Here is a 17,349-nt window from a genome sequence, read left to right as displayed (position 1 = left end):
GCAACAGGGAGGATTTGCAAACCTCAACCAACACATCAAAAATGTGCCTTGGGATGCTGTTGGGTGAGGATCAAGGAGGTGTCAGTGGCAGAGGCCCTGGATCGTTGTCATTGGAACCAATGGCACCTGCATGGGGGTTAGGATAGGGCGCGTACTGCTGGGAGCAGAATTGCTGGCACTGCTGCTTGCGACTTGGGGCCAGGGTATAGATCCCCAAGGATCACAATGAGGCTCTAGAATCCTTCAACATGTGAAGGGACTCATCAGTCTTGCAGTAAAATAACTTGTCCTCAAAGGGGAGGTCCTCTATAGTTGTTTGGACCTTTCGAGGAAAGCCTAAGGACTGCAGCCAGGAGTCATGCTGCATGACAATGCCTGTCATGAGGGAGTGTGAGGATGTGTCAACCGTGTGTACTGCCGCTTGGAGCCCCACCTTGGCGACAAGTCACCCTTCCTCCACCAGTGCTTGGAATTGCTGTTGCTGGTCTGGTGGTAGCTTGTCTCTGAACTCTGCTAACCTAGCACAGTTATTAAAGTCGTATTTGACTAGCAGCTCCTGATAATTGGTGATGCAAAATTGCAGCACCACTGAGGAGTAGACCTTCCTCCCAAAAGGTCTAAGCATCCCAGTCTGGAGGGGTGGACTTTTGAGTGTGCTGGCGCACCCATTCCACTGCTGTGTGCACCACCAGAGAGCTGGGGGTGGGTGGGAAAAAAGGAAGTCTGCTCCCTTAGCTGGTATGAAGTAACGATGGTCCACGTTTCAGTGTGGGGGTACAGAAGGCAGGGGTGTGCCATGCTGCTCATGCGGGCTGAAGGATAGCATCATTAATTTTAAAACCACCCTGAATGGTCCCTGAAGCTGGAGTATGTCCAGGACCTGGTGCTGCTAGTCCTGAACCTCCTCCAGTGGTATGCCCAGGTCTGCTGCCACCATCCGTAATAGGTCTTGATATTGCCTGTGATCATCCAAGGGTGATAGGGAGGGAGGAATGAGCACCTCATCCAGTGAGGAGAAAGTGGCTGTGGAAACTGGTGGTACCGGCTCCACCTCCGCCTCTTCCTTGGAGCCGTCAGTGCCTGTGGATGAGCAGGGACAGAGTGGTATGAAGCTTGGGAGTGTGGGTACCAAAGTGCTCCTAGAGTGCTCAGTGTGGTCAAGGGGTCAGGGCGTCGGGGTGTGTCAGGCCGCAGGGGTACCAGTCCCACACTAGCAATGCCAGGTCGTAAGCTGGAGGATAAGACGGTCATGGATGGGAGTCTGAGCTGTGCCTAGACATGGGGGAGAAGGTCGGCTCCAGATCAGAAAGTCTGTCCAAGTCCGAAAATCACTCCAGCAAAGCTGGCGGAATGGGCGGGCCACACTGCAGACTCAGCAGGGGCCTCTCCCGCAGGAGCAGTTCGTCCATTGGAGTGGGGACTTCACGGTAAAAGGGGGTCTGGAGAGCAGCAGTGAGGTTGGGTAGGACAGCTCTAGTTCCTCCGTTCACAGAAGGGGCTCCAAGCAGCCAGGAGTCCGGGGAGTGTCCTTGGAGATGCCTGAAGACTGAGATGGAGTCCACAGGGCTGGCTGGACCGAAGGGCACAAAGGTGGTGATGGGAGGGGCACTGTGCGTGCAGGGGATGGCTCCACGCAGACAGGTACGGGGGCTACCAGTGGTACCGCCGAATCTCTTTTGCATTTCACTTTATCCTGTAAGTGGGGAAGCTGGGACGCCAGTGCGGCAGTGTCAGCACACAATATCTCACCTGACCTGTCATCGCTCGGGAAAGAAACGCTGCCTCAATGGGGACTTGCTTCTACGCCTACAAGAGCGCTTCCTACTCTCATGATTAGGCTTGTCCAGGACTGCCGGATCTGAGGCATGAAAAGCGTTGGGAGGAGCGCTCACTGTCGGTGATGGATGCTGCACCGCCAGTTCCAGGATCCAAGTGGTCTCATGGCTTCCTCCATGAGATATTTCCTGATGCAAAGTTCTCGCACCTCCTGAGGCCAGGGTGGGAAAGATTTACAGATTGCACAACGAGCAGCGATATGAGCTTCCCCGAGGCAATACAGGCAGTGCTGGTGCTTGTTGCTCATCAAGAACAAGCGTGGGCATGAAACATAGTTTTTAAATTCCAGAATGTGGCATGGTCCCTAGGGGTGGGGGGAGTGGACCCCAAAAGGGGTAAACTATTGGTAGCCAATGAAGAACTAACAACTACTATATACAACTATCTACACAAGAACAACAAATAAGAACTAGGAAGAAATGGACTAGATCACTCTCTTAGCCAAAAGACCAAAAGCACAAAGGAACAGTGATTCCGACTTGGGCCATGCAGTGCTAAGAGGGAACTGGAGAGGTGACATCCCACACAGACTTTTATAACCTCATCTGGGAGCATGAGGAGATGCATGTCATGTTGTGGATCAACAGACACTGCTAGGGAAAACCTTCTGACTCTGGCACATAGCACGCATGCACATCCCCACGGTTGGAATGAATATAGGGACCATCACTCAAAGAAGAACTAACAAAACACAACTCAGTTAAACTACTCACATTCAAATAAAACTCTCAGTCACATCCCAGAACCCTTAATACACCTTCTTCTTGATTGCCTGGGAGAAAAGATGGACTTTGCAGCATTTCTGGAAATTTAACTGATCTGGGCTCAGTAGGACCAAGAATGCACACCTTGCCATCCGCTTTCTCACAAGTAAACCAAGAAAACTTGAGCTTGAGCACCATTATTATGCACCTGCTGCAGAATGGCACAGGGAAAGAAGTCACCTCTCCAGCTGTAATATCTCAACCCATTTAGCGACTTAAGTGAAAAGCAACACCTTGAACTCTACTTGGAAGCCCATGTGCAGCTGCATTCTGCATCAGCTTGAGTTCCTGAGCAGTGTCATAGTTATCTAACTCCAAAGTGACAAAACATAAATAAAGGTAGCAAAAGCCACATCCAAAAGAAATAGCTATATTTGTCTTTCCAGGAGCAGATGGTGAAAAGTACTCAAAGCAACAGGTGTACTTAAGAATCGAACAGCAGTTTTGGGATTTAACAAGACTCCTAATCTGTGAACCTGTGTCACAAATGGTAGTCACCACTCCCTCAATCAGCAGTGTTATTGCTAGTTCTGTTTTCCAGTCATCCAATACTAGCTCTATTTTATCTTAATGGAGTCACAGCCAGGTATTCGTCATCCAAGCTCCTCTAGCCACTGGCTTATTTGTTCCCATCACATCAGTTGTGGGAGAACAAACAGAGACACACACACACACACACACACACAAAGACAGGTGTCATCACCAGAGCTATACTTTCTTATGAACCCTCCCAGAGGCCTCTTATATATTATACACTAGGAGGGGAGATAAGACAGAAACTTTTGGGGCAGAAAAACAAATGCAAAAAAAATACTATCTAAGACCCCCTTTCTAAAAAGAGAGTGGAGCCACTGAAGTTTAACTCTACTCACTTCCATGAGGAACTACAACCATATCAACAAGACATGTTCTAAAAGAAATGGCGTGGACGAATAATCATCCTCCACGGCTTGGAGAGGATCATTTCCCAATCATTGCTCAACTTCTCTCCCATATCCAGATTCACTGGGACAAATTAAATATGAGAATTCCTGAGTTGTTACTTTACAACCTTCTCAATAACCTTTGCCAGAAATGGAGATTAGACACAGGTCAATAGCTAGCAAGAACAATCAACATATTATTCCCTAAGTAGAAGCTTCACAGGGCCTCTTTGAGACTGACAATCTCCATTAGCAGTAGGAATAATGTCACTTTGCTGGCCTTAATGAACCAGCGTGGGCACATGTCCAACATAGAAATAGTGACCTAAAGTACTCTCCCAACAGTTCCAGAAGATTGTCAAACCATATGAGCAGAAACCCAAGTAGAGTGGACATTGTTATTGTATTCTCATGATATTACACAGAAACCAAAGCAGCAGACAGCTCCATCCAAATCCAAGTGATTACATTCAAACAAAAACTCTTTAGAAAAAAAAATCAATTCTATCCAAGTGGAGTCACCCTGGATTAGCCAAGTTCACCATCATCAGGAACAGTTCCTCTGTGTGGAGACACTATGGTGAACGCAAAGAAATCTTTCACCATCGGCTGGTGTCTCACATCTCCCATCTTCTTATGCAGGTTATCTTTAAACCACAGTTATCTGTGAGGATGCAACCATGTGAGACAGGTTTTTAGGGGCCACTATATTGAAAACTGTGGATGTAAGATTGGTGTAAAGTAAATCAAATAATCAATAATATAGTCTGCCAGAAAAACAGAGTGACCTGAATGAGGAGAAGGTGGTGGCTGTGTTGCAGAAGAAACAAAGGCCTGGATCCACAAAGGAATTTAGGCATTGCAATGACCATGAAGTACCTAGAAAACGCATGGAATCCACAAAGCCTGAGTTATGTGCTCAGACTGCTGATACAAGGCCTGAGGAGAGACAGGCACCTACAAACAATCTACAAAAGCCAGAACACTAGTTGGGGAGCCACATAAGCTAGCAAATGGGAGATGCCAACAAGAGAAGTGTGTCCTAAGCCCTGACCCTGACATGGGGTTCAGTGATCATCTAGAGTTGCCAAGTTTCTAATTGCACAAAACTGAACACCCTTGCCCCTGCCCCGCCCCATCTCTGAGACCCTGCCCCCACTCACTTCAGCCCCTCTCCCTCCGTCGCTTGCTTTCTCCTACCCTCACTCACTTTACTGGGCTGGGGCAGGGGGTCGGGGTGTGGAGAGGGGTGAGGGCTCTAGCTGGGGGTGCAGGCTCTGGGGTGGGGCTGGGGAGGTTGGGGTCGAGGAGGGGGCTCTGGGCTGGGGCTGAGGGGTTTGGATTGCTGGAGGGGGCTCAGGGCTGGGGCAGGAGTGCGGGAGGTGGTGCAGGCTCTAGGAGGGGGCTCAGGGCTAGGGTAGAGGGTTGGGGTATGGGAGTGGATGCAGGCTCTGGGAGGGAGTTAGGGTTGGGGGGGGTCTGAACTGGGGCAGGGGGTTTGGGGTGTGGGCTCTGGCTGGGTGGTGCTTACCTCAGGTGGTGCAGCAGGGCTAAGGCAGGCTCCCTGCTTGCCCTGGCTCCACACTGCTCCCTGAAGAGGCCTGTATGTCCGGCCCTTAGGTGGAGGGGCCAGAGGGCTCTGCATGCTGCCCGTGCCCGCAAGGTGCCACCCCCTGAGCTCCCACTGCCTATGGTTCCTGGACAATGGGAGCTGTGGAGCCAGCACTGGGAGCAGAACGTGGAGCTTCCCTGATCACCCCTGAGGCTTGGGGCTGGACATGCCGGTTGCTTCCAGGGAGCTGTGCAGAGCCAGGGCAGGTAGGGAGCCTGCCTTAGACCCGCTGTGCCACCGACTGGACTTTTAACAGCCCAGTCAGCAGTTCTGGGTCCCTTTTCAAAAATGCTCAGCTCTGGGCTGCAAGAAGATGCCTATCTCTGACTGCGATCCACAGTTGGGAAGTCCTCTTCTGGAGTTAATTGAGTAAGCTGTTTCCTGAGCCTGCCTAACTCCACACAAAATGGCCAGAGGAAAGGGAGGTGATGCTCATATTATAACTATTAGCCCAGTGGTTAGGATACATACCTGAGACCCAGGTTCAACTCCCGCCCTCTGCAGAGAAAGGATTTGAACAGGTATCTCCCACTTTTCAGGAGATGGCTTTAACCACTAAGCTATGGGATACTCTGATGTGGGTCTCCCGCAATCTCTCCTGTTCCAGTTCAGATATATAATTAAGGAATCATTGGAGCAGGGAGCCTAGGTCTTCTACCTCTGAGGTGAGTACTCTAACCATTAGGCTACAGAGTCATTCTTACTCTTTCTCTCTGGCCCAATGACAATGTAAGTATTTACCTAAGATGGAACAGCTTCAACAGGAGACACTGAGGGAGACCCACACCAGAATATCCTCAAGCCAGTTTTGAATTGGGCCCAATATGGTAGGCATGTTCTGAATACACCTAATGGAATTGGCCTCACGGGCAAGTTAGTGGACAAAAGTCTATCTTCCCTTGGTTTGTGGATCGCACTGGGGCTTTGGCGAGCAAGGTGTCTGGACAACTAGAGGGAGACAGCAGTACACATGCCTGGAGGCAGAAATAAAGGTGCCTAGGGAACTTTTACAGAAAAATTTACCTGCTGAGTAAGGATCAGCACCTACAGGGTTAGGTAGCAGCTGAGCAGGGGTTTTGTGGATCGCAGTGGTGCCTAAAATTGGGACTTAGGTGCCTGTGTGTCCCTTTGTGGATCTAGGCCCAAGACAGGAGTGGGAGTAGGAGATAAACAAGCATCGAGGCTGGCAACCTTCGTGGAGAGTGAGGGATATGCAATAAAAGAGGGTGAGGGATATGCAATAAAATAAGGTCCAGGATATACAATACAATTTGGTGGAGTGTTGCAGGCCTTTCCCCTACCTTGCTGTTTTCATTCTTCAAATTATGAATTATTATTATTGACTATTATCAAGTCTCAGCTTTCCACACATTCTTATCATGTAGATAAGCTACAGTATGAAAATTTCTCTCTTTAAATCTTTCCCATATGTCAAGTCAATCTCTCCAGACCCTCAATTATTTTATTGCTGTTATCAGAATTCCTTCCAATATGCCAACAGATTTGTGGTTTAATTTAATTTAACAAATATGCATAGCTTCCAAAATTGCAGAGAACTAACATTTCATGTGTCATTCAAATTTGCTAATAAACTGTTCTTGACAATTAACTTGGAAACAATTATTAGACTTCAGTCTCAGGTTATTCATAAAAATATGAAATACTCCTGAATTTAGCCATAGCATTATGGCAAATGTTGTTGGGGAATTTTGAGCCATTTACATGACTCATATGCTGTATTGGCCTGATCCAAAGCCCATTCAAGTAAATGATAGCCCTTCCATTGACTTAAGTACACTTTGGATCAGGTCCTATATGGCTGAGATCTTATAAAAGAATTGAAGATCACGGCTATGCATCTACCATGTTCATTCCTTGAATATGTGAGGGCCATCCCTTTACTTTGTTTAGTGCCAGATTTGGCTACCCTCCCTCATAATGCCCACTGAAATGGCAGAATGACCATTTAATCACCTGTGAGCCTTGTTTTTGGCAGGCACATTAAACATTTTCTGAATAGGTAACTTCCAAAATACTGACTTCATCAGGAATATAATGTCTAGTTAAAATATTTTGCATTTGCTGCATCAAGTTTCTGTTAACATAAATGGGAATCTTTGCAAAAGTGTTTAAAAACAATATTTTTTGAAGTGAAGAACTCTATCGTCTGCTGAGCATATCTACACAAAAAAGTATGCAATTGTTAATAGGTCAGAAAACTCATCATCACAGTGACTTTAAGAAGTAATTCATTCATTTTACATAATAATGTTCAATACTTGTTGGAAGACAAACTCTGAATACTTTTTAGAGGAGCTCTTTACAATGAAGTTTCACATATTAGAAAAACAATTGCAGTACATAGCCTACTCAAAACTACCTTGTATCAAAAGTTGGCACTTGAAGGATAATTTTATATACAATTTTTCACTAGTTTCTTGAAAGATTGAAACAAAAGTGGGTCAGAGGAATAGAGGCATGATAGTACTTATTAATAACACATAATAATGTTCACGTAGCCTCTTAGCATGTGTTAGCCCTATTTTGCCATTTCATTTGGCCTCCAAATTTTTTCCTTCTAAAAATGAAAGTTGCACCAGAAATTTAAGTGCCACTTGACCAAGTTCAAACAGAAAAAGAAGACAAAACTCTCTGGAAGATGCTTAGCAAAAGGTTATGAAAAAAGGCGCCAATTTTGCTAATATTTAGGCAAATAACCTTACACATGTGTAGTCCCATTGAGCTCAATGTACCTACTCACAAGGATTAAGTTAGTCATAAGAACATAAGAATGGCCCTTCTGGATCAGACGAAAGGTCCATCTAGCCCAGTATCTTGTCCTCCGACAGTGTTCAGCGCCAGGTGCCCCAGAGGGAATGAACGGAACAGGTAATCAGCAAGTGATCCATCCCCTGTCGCTCATTCCCAGCTTCTGGCAAACAGAGGCTAGGGACACCGTTCCTGCCCATCCTAGCTAATAGCTATCCTCCATGAATTTATCTAGTTATTTTTTTAACCCTGTCATGGTCTTGGCCTTCACAACATCCTCTGGCAAGGAGTTCCGAAGGTCGACTGTGCGTTGCGTGAAGAAATACTTCCTTTTATTGGTTTTAAACCTTCTGCCTACTAATTTCATTTGGTGACCTCTAGTTCTTGCGTTATGAGAAGTAGTAAACAACACTTCCTTATCTACTTTCTCTACACCAGTCATGATTTTATAGATCTCTATCATATCTCCCGTTCGCCGTCTCTTTTTCAAGCTGAAAAGTCCCAGTCTTATTAATCTCTCCTCATACGGAAGCCGTTCTACACCTCTAATGATTTTTGTTGCCCTTTTCTGAACATTTTCCAATTCCAATATATCTTTTTTGAGATGGGGCGACCACATCTGCACACGGTATTCAAGATGTGAGTGTACCATGGATTTATAGAGAGGCAACGTGATATTTTCTGTCCTATTATCTATCCCTTTCTTAATTATTCCCAGCATTCTGTTTGCTTTTTTGATTGCCACTGCACATTCAGTGGATGTTTTCAGAGAACTATCTACAGTGACTCCAAGATCTCTTTCTTGAGTGGTAACAGCTAATTTAGACCCCATCATTTTATACGTATAGTTGGGATTATGCTTTCCAATGTGCATTACTTTGCATTTATCAACATTAAATTTCATCTGCCATTTTGTTGCCCAGTCACCCAGTTTTGAGAGATCCTTTTGTAGCTCTTTGCAGTTTGCCTGGATCTTAACTATCTTTAGTAATTTTGTATCATCTGCACATTTTGCCACTTCACTGTTTACCCCTTTTTCCAGATCATTTATGAATATGTTGACTAGGACTGGTCCCAGAAAGAGACCCCTGAGAGACACCACTATTTACCTCTCTCCATTCTGAGTACTGACCATTTATACCTACCCTTTGTTTCCTATCTTTTACCAGTTACCAATCCATGAGAGCACTAGTCATGTGATTAGGCGTTTTTGAGGGCCACAGTTTGCAACAGACACAGCTAAATTTAATAATTAATCAGTTAAGATTTCAAATGTATTTGTCCCAAAAGCATAATGTAATTTTAAACCCTCACTGATGCATGGGTACAATCTTGTTGATCACTCCTCTATGTTGATGCAGATAAGCATTTAAAAGATATTCTGCTTAATGCCATAGAGTAGGACAAGCTCAAATATCATTTGGAAAGACAGACTATGGAGAATAATCTATACAGAGGCAATTTAGCAGGGATACCATTTTTTCAAAAAAATGGCTGGTGCCCTTTTCAGTTCCATAGTGTGCTAAAGGGCTCAACACTACTGCCCCAGGTGGATGTTAAGGCACTCAGATACTACTGTGATGGGGCACCATAGATAGCCATACCTTTTCTCTGCCCCCCAACATAGTATCTTTTAGGTCCTGTCCAGCCCTGTGAAAGAGGGTGAGAAAACACAGGTACTTGCTCAATATGCTAAGGATGGGACACATTTTTTATGTCTTGCATTTACTGCCTGTGAACCTCTTGAGCATTTGGGTGAAGATCAGCACTCATCTCCCATCCAAACTGCACAGGGACTTTCAAGCTTAGTCTCTGAATAGAAAAATAGTCCCTGAGCAGTAGATTCTGGGGTGAATGTGTTTTTTGATGGATCCAATCTATATAAAACTCACTACTAAGAAAACAACTGCAAATAACAAAAATCTTACATGTATGCGATCACTGCCTCTCCTGTTGTGAAAATCAAAATGGATACAGATATAATGTAACATTTCCATAAATATGCCATGAAGAGATTTTGGCTGCTTTGTAGACTGTTATAGCTAAATTGTTTCTTTTGTGCATAGAACTCTGACAGAGACAGATAGTACTGATTTATTTTTAGGTTTTTCATCTAAGAAAAAATAAATTCAGTCTCCTTGCTTCTATGCACCCGTTCTGTTATGAGCAATGACTGCTGAGTTGTGTGTGTGTGCATGTAAGTTTCAGAGTGGAGAGAGTACAACATTTTACATTAGTCTGCACAAACAAACAGAACTGAGATAACTTACTCATTTTATCAAGATTCATACCTCTGCTGCAGCCACCATGTGCAAATAATGACATATTAATGTCAAACTGCGGAATCTTTTCTTCCATATAGTTTACTAACATTCCTAATTATGGGCCACAAACAGTTGTGTGTTCAACTCACAGTAAGTCAGCTATTATATAGACCACGGGTGGGCAAACTAAGTCCCGTGAGCCGTATTAAGCCGGCTAGTGAGCCGCACCACACAGCTTGGCCCCACTCCATTCGGGCCACTGGCTTGTGGCTGCACCACGCGGCTCCCAGAAGCTGTGGAATGGCCCCGCTCCGCCTTCTATGCACTCCAATGGGAGCTGCAGGGGCAGTGTCTGTGGATGGGGTAGTGTGCAGAACCACCTGGCCGCATCTCCACATAGGAGCCGGAGAAGGGACATGCCACTGCTTCCGGGAGCCACTTGAGGAAAGTGCCGCTCAGAGCATACACCCACTGAGCCTCTCCCCACACCACAACTCCCTGCCCCACCCCTGAACCCCTCCCGCCCTCCAAACCCCTCTATCCCAGCCTGGAGAACCCTCCTGCACCCCAAACCTCTCATCTTGAGCCCCACCCCAGAGCCCACACCCCCACCCAGAACCTGCACACCTTCCCGCACCCCTGCCCCAGGCCCGATTCCCCTCATGCCCTCCGAACCCCTCAGTCCCAGCCCAGAGCACCCTCCTACACCTCAAACTCCTCATCCTCAGTCCCACCCCAGAGCCCACACCCCAACCCCAATTTTGTTAGAAAGTTGGCTAGATTGTCGGGCTCAATGGGTAGTGATCAATGGCTCCATGTCTAGTTGGCAGCCGGTATCAAGTAGAGTGCCCCAAGGGTCGGTCCTGGGGCCGGTTTTGTTCAATATCTTCATAAATGATCTGGAGGATGGTGTGGATTGCACCCTCAGCAAGTTTGCAAATGACACTACACTGGGAGGAGAGGTAGATACACTGGAGGGTAGGGATAGCATACAGAGGGCCCTAGACAAATTAGAGGATTGGGCCAAAAGAAATCTGATGAGGTTCAACAAGGACAAGTGCAGAGTCCTGCACTTAGGACGGAAGAATCCCATGCACTGCTACTGACTACGGACTGAATGGCTCGGCAGCAGTTCTGCAGAAAAGGACCTAGGGGTTACAGGTGACGAGAAGCTGGATATGAGTCAACAGCGTGCCCTTGATGCCAAGAAGGCCAATGGCATTTTGGGATGTATAAGTAGGGGAATTGCCAGCAGATCGAGGGATGTGATCGTTCCCCGCTATTCGACACTGGTGAGGCCTCATCTGGAGTACTGTGTCCAGTTTTGGACCCCACACTAAAAGAAGGATGTGGAAAAATTGGAAAGAGTCCAGCGGAGGGCAACAAAAATGGTTAGGGGACTGGAACACGTGACTTATGAGGAGAGGCTGAGGGAACTGGGATTGTTTAGTCTGCGGAAGAGAAGAATGAGGGGGGTTTGATAGCTGCTTTCAACTACCTGAAAGGGGGTTCCAAAGAGGATGGCTCTAGACTGTTCTCAGTGGTAGCAGATGACAGAACAAGGAGTAATGGTCTCAAGTTGCAGTGGGGGAGGTTTAATTGGATATTAGGGAAAACTTTTTCACTAGGAGGGTGGTGAAACACTGGAATGCGTTACCTAGGGAGGTGGTGGAATCTCCTTCCTTAGAAGTTTTTAAGGTCAGGCTTGACAAAGCCCAGGCTGGGATGATTTAGTTGGGGATTGGTCCTGCTTTGAGCAGGGGGTTGGACTAGATGACCTCCTGAGGTCCCTACAAACCCTGATATTCTATGATTCTATGATTCATGACCCACCATACAATTTCTATTCCCTGATCTGGCCCTCGGACCAAAAAGTTTGCCCACCCCTGATATAGACACAAGTCAGTTTTTATATAACCAAAATTATCAATCATCATTATATAATGAAATGCCACAAATGGATTTGCTCACACAATGCTACAATAGATGGTGCAAGCTGAAATAGACTTGCTGAAATTTACATTTATGAATCCGGAGTGCGGTTGGGGGGGTGGGTGTCAGTTGTTGCTTATTTTCCATATTCCTAACATTCCCGAATATCTGACTTTCACTTCTTTGTTTTCTTTATCGGTTTCAGAGGTGCTTCAGCAAGCAACAAGAATCTCCCACAGCATGAATGGAAACATGGCAAAAGGGTTAGCTACTGAAGAAAGTAAAGTAGGGCTGAATAACTGATTCAGTTGTACAGCATGGTAAATCCAACAAAAAAAGTGTACTAGTGTAAAAAATTCTTATTACATTTGCTATAAGCACAAGCATTGAGAAGCCAGGACAGGATTACATATAATATAACCAAACTATTATGCAGCCACACCAACTTTACTCTTGTAACCTTAGGATAGGGTTGCCAGGTGTCTGGTTTTCAATCAGAACACCTGCTCAAAAAGAGACTCTGGTGGCTCTGGTCAGCACCACTGACTGGGCTGTTAGAAGTCCAGTTGGTGTGGGGCTGGCAGGTTCTGTGCCTGGCTCCGCACAGCTCCCAAGAAGTGGCCGGCACATCCCTCCAGCTCAGGGGTGGTCATGGGTGCTCCACACACTGACCCCGCCCTGAGCTCCAGCTCCATAGCTCCCATTGGCCAGGAATGGCAGCCAATGGGAGTGGTGGGGGTGGGAGGCAATGCATGGAGCCCCCTGGCTGTGCCTCTGCCTAGGAGCTGGACATGCTGGCCACTTCCCGGGAGCTGCCTGAGGTAAACTCCGCCCAGAGCCTGCACCCCTTACCCCTGACCCAGCCCTAAGCCCCCTCTCACACCCAAACTCCCTCCTGGAGCCCACATCCCCTCCTGCACTCTAACCGTTGCCATTCCCAAAGTCCCCACCTACACCCCAAACACCTCATCCACAGCTCCACCCCAGAGACCACACCCCAACCAGAGCCCTCATCCCTTCCTACTCCCCAACCCCTGCCCTAGCCCAGTAAAAATGAGCGAGTGAGCAAGAGTGGGGGAGAGCGAGCAAAGAAGGGGGGGGAATGGAGTGAGCAGTGGGTGGGGCCTTGGAGAAGGGCTGGGCCTCGGGGAAGGGGGCAGGGCAAGGGTATTCAGCTTTCTGCTATTAGAAAGTTGGCAATCCTACCTTACAGCCAGATCTTTGGTTGCATAATTCTAGCAACATCAAGCTGCCCTAAACCTGGCACTACATAGGAAAGGGGTTTGTCACCAGGACACCTGGATACCAAGGCAATCTTTGGCTGCTGGAACAGGTTGGCAGTTGGTACAGTTGTTGGTCACCAATACAGTTTAGAACAATCTTTAAGTTTAGATTAATCTCACTGATGCTTTCAGCTACCTTTAGGAAGAAACATGACAGTGACTTGTCACAATGCAGAGGACTGAGGTCCACCAACACGTGCCCACTGCAGTAATTGCAGGAAATGGATCATGTATAATAAAGTCCAGCTGATATTAATGGATTGTAAAAATACTTTTAGTAGCAATGTCTAAATTAATATTAAAATTGCAATTCCATTTACAGTTCATCTTTCCCACTTCCCACTCATCTGTACAGGCAAATGCAAGGTCTCTGTACTCACACTGCGAGGTACTAGAGAGTCACTAAACTTGCAACAACAAGGCTGGTTATTAGGGTGAAATTAAATTAAGGAAGAGTTGAAATTCTTCAAGGAATATGCTTGGCCTTACTCCCATAAACACAGCAAGTTCAATACTATAGTCCTAACAGGATCTTTCAAAAATATTGATTACATCTATACCAGGTTCTCCGCTCGGCAATGAATACTTTTCTTCTTCCCACACTTCTTTTCTGTCAGAATAGCAAATCTTGGCTGCCCTTTTTTAAGAACCACTAGCATCACAAGAGAAAAAAAAAACAGATCCCATTCAAAATTATTTCATGATGCAGGGAATGATCTTGTTCACGGCATAACCTTATAGGTACACTAACCATGAGAGCTGCTGCACCTAGAGCAGTTGGAAATTGTCTGGGTGCTCAAAGGTGAAATCTTTGACTTGCTCCTCTTCACAGTCATAATGGACAGATGACAGTGATGTGCTTATAATGAGTGGAAAGAGCTTATTTTTAAGACTGTGACTCTATATCAAACACTTCAGTGCTTTTCTACTGTAAACAAATTTTTGTTTTATAAACATTTTAATTCTCAAAATCTAAACATCATTTGACTAGCTAGATGCCATTAAAGTTCTCTTTAAAATACAGAACACAATATATGGAAGTATAATGGGTTTTTCTATAAGTTGCACATTTAAAAAGTATTACTGCCTGCTATGGGGGGAAACAGTGGTTCTGAAGAGTCTGCTGTACCTAAACATAATAACCCAGACTAAATCTATTGGACTGTTTATAGAACCTCACATTATTATTTCTTTTCAGCAAGTGCTAGCTCTCTCCCAGCATTATTCAGCACCGCTGTGTTAAACACATCTTGCTGCAACATACCCTGAACCAGTCTTTTTGCTATTTAGAACCCCCATAGGTTCTTAGAACACAATGAATTTCTTCAAGGCAGTCAGTGTTAAGTACCTTAACAGTGGATATCAAGGAAAATCTCCTCAAAGTACATGTTAAAGTAATGATGATGTACCTTCATTATTTATGTTCACAATACCTATCAGATTTATAACTGGGGGAAGCAGTTCACGTGAATGCCTCAAAAATTAAAAGTTAGTATCTGAAGCACATTATTAAAGGAATAGATGGCAAGCCCACTGCAGAGATAAATTCATGCTCCCATCACTATGGCCAGGCTACAGCAATCTTATATGCAGATTTATGGTCCTTCTACCTGCTTAAACAAATTGCTGTAGTGAAAATGCTTTCTGTGTCAGGAATACAGGCTAATAAAAGCATAAAGTGCTTTTTACGGATCAAAGCAGTTGACTTAAAAAGTAATCTATGTATCACACAGATGTTTTAAAATAATTATCTTTTCAATCATTCACTTTTAGAATACTTCATAGTTGATTGAAATGCAATGGAGGAGCCTCATAGTTCTGCATATTTCAATTAACTACTAATGGCTGCATTGGAAATGCTCAGAAGTAATTGAAAGACTAGAAGAACATATAGTACCTCCGTAGAATGTATTCCTAATAGCTTCTCTAGTTGTCATTAGCAGAAATTCCACTGTCAAGAGACACTGCCTTCTCAGGGTAATATCATAGCACCAAACAAACCTATCCAGTGAGGCAAATTCACTGTCAAAGAACCTCTTGTCCCAGGGTGGGTGCTTTTAGGAAATATTTCCAAAACATTGCAAGCTGCACTGCTCTTCAGACATGGGTGTGTCACAAGCAGTCATACTATCTAAGGTTCCTCTCAACCTAAAGATGTTTGGGGAGCCCTGTTCAATCCACTTCCTCCTGTTTTGGAGTTTTCTTCTTTGATCAGGATGGGCAGAAAGTGTAGAGTTGGGATGGGAGAGGGATGGAGAGAGGAAATAATTCATCTTGTTATTTCAAAAAGCGTGGTTGATTCCATTAGAAATTCTATTATACTTATTTCAGGATGTGGGGCAGAGCTTGGTTTGGAGATGCTGAGAAAGGCAATGTCTAATGAACTTCTAGCCAGTTTTAAAATTTGGTAGAGGCATCCAGGTTTTTTAAATTATATTGCATTTTACAGCTATGCATTTCAGCAAATCTGGGGCACACAGAGAATCCTAGCTGCAAGATATTCTCAGGTTTCAACACTCTATATGCATGAACTTACAAGAGTGATTTCAGGGACAGAATAAATTAAAGGGACCAGTATACTAGATATATTCATTCCAAACACTAACTTCCATTTACAGGCTATATCAATGTAGAGCAAATGAACTCCAAGAAGGTTTTACAGCACAAATATTTTCTTTTGCATAAAGAACAAAAGGATTCCACATGGTAAATAAAATATAATTTTTCCCACACACATTTTTCTCCGCCAAATGAATGTCCCACACCTTTGAACAGCATCTGCCCTATCTGTCTAATGTGGAAATAAACAGGCCCCTCCAAGGAGCTGCAGCCGTCAGCATTTCTGGGAGAAGTAATACCTTTTAAAATGTTGCTATATTAGATTTTAAATGATCATTTTATACCCCAAATTGGTTTGTAATAAAACAGAAGAAGGTGAGAACAGAGCTGTACTGGAGGAAGCCCACATGAAGCTGAGTCTATCCCGAGAGGAAGCTAGTGGCAAAGAGGCAATAATGGAAGTTGTAGAGAGGGGCCAGATCCTGCACTTCAGTGGCACAAAGGGGAATGGAGTGCTGCCCTGGGAGTGCAGTTGCAGACTCCCTGTCATAGGAGAATCCCAAAAGGAAAGAAAAACATGTATCTAACACACAGTATGTTTAGCTCTGTGAGAAGTCATGCAAGCTCCATTTAGATGGTGGATAATGATACAAAAACAATGAGGAGTCCGGTGGCACCTTAAAGACTAACAGATTTATTTGGGCATAAGCTTCTGAAGGAGTCTTTTTTACCCACGAAAGCTTATGCCCAAATAAATCTGTTAGTCTTTAAAATGCCACCGGACTCCTCATTGTTTTTGTGGATACAGACTAACATGGCTACCCCTCTGATACTAGATAATGATACAGAAAGGCTGCAGGCATAGTCCTTTGTTGGAAGTGGTACGGAAGGTGCACCACCCAAAAGGGTGACTCCTTCACAGGGACTCCCAGTACTCTAAGGAGTGTAGGGTGAGTGTAGCCATCACGCTACACAATGAACACTCACCTCTGTGCCTGGCAAGCTCTGCGGGCTAGTGGGAAGGCCCCATTCCCCACACCCTCCCTCCATATTTTGGAGACTAGTGCCAACACTGTTGTTAGCCTCCCATAAACCTTGCATGCAGGAGACACAAGGACTGCAGTTGTGCCCTGCCCCTGTGTCAGGGGTGCACAACCCCCCAAAGCACCCCATATTGTGTCCTATGTGGAAGCTGGGCACCATCTGGCCCTATAGGATTACCATAGTGCTTCTTTCCCTTGTCAAGCTCTCTCATCCAATCCCCTTTTCCCTACAAATGCAAGATAAAAAGTGACAGGTTTCAGAGTAGCAGCCGTATTAGTCTGTATCCGCAAAAAGAACAGGAAGACTTGTGGCACCTTAGAGACTAACCAATTTATTAGAGCATAAGCTTTCGTGAGCTACAGC

General features: G+C 45.2%; 1 protein-coding gene across 2 annotated transcripts in view; it reads right to left on the bottom strand.

Moving 5' to 3' along the window:
* The window catches only part of NELL2 (neural EGFL like 2), a 238,016-nt gene that overhangs the window by 86,328 nt on the left and 134,339 nt on the right, over positions 1-17,349 (bottom strand). The window lies entirely within an intron of this gene.

Source organism: Lepidochelys kempii, chromosome 1 (assembly GCF_965140265.1).
Source record: "Lepidochelys kempii isolate rLepKem1 chromosome 1, rLepKem1.hap2, whole genome shotgun sequence".
NCBI classification, from domain to species: domain Eukaryota; kingdom Metazoa; phylum Chordata; order Testudines; family Cheloniidae; genus Lepidochelys; species Lepidochelys kempii.
Note: the sequence above shows the minus strand (reverse complement) of the source record. Positions and strands in the feature narration are given on the sequence as shown.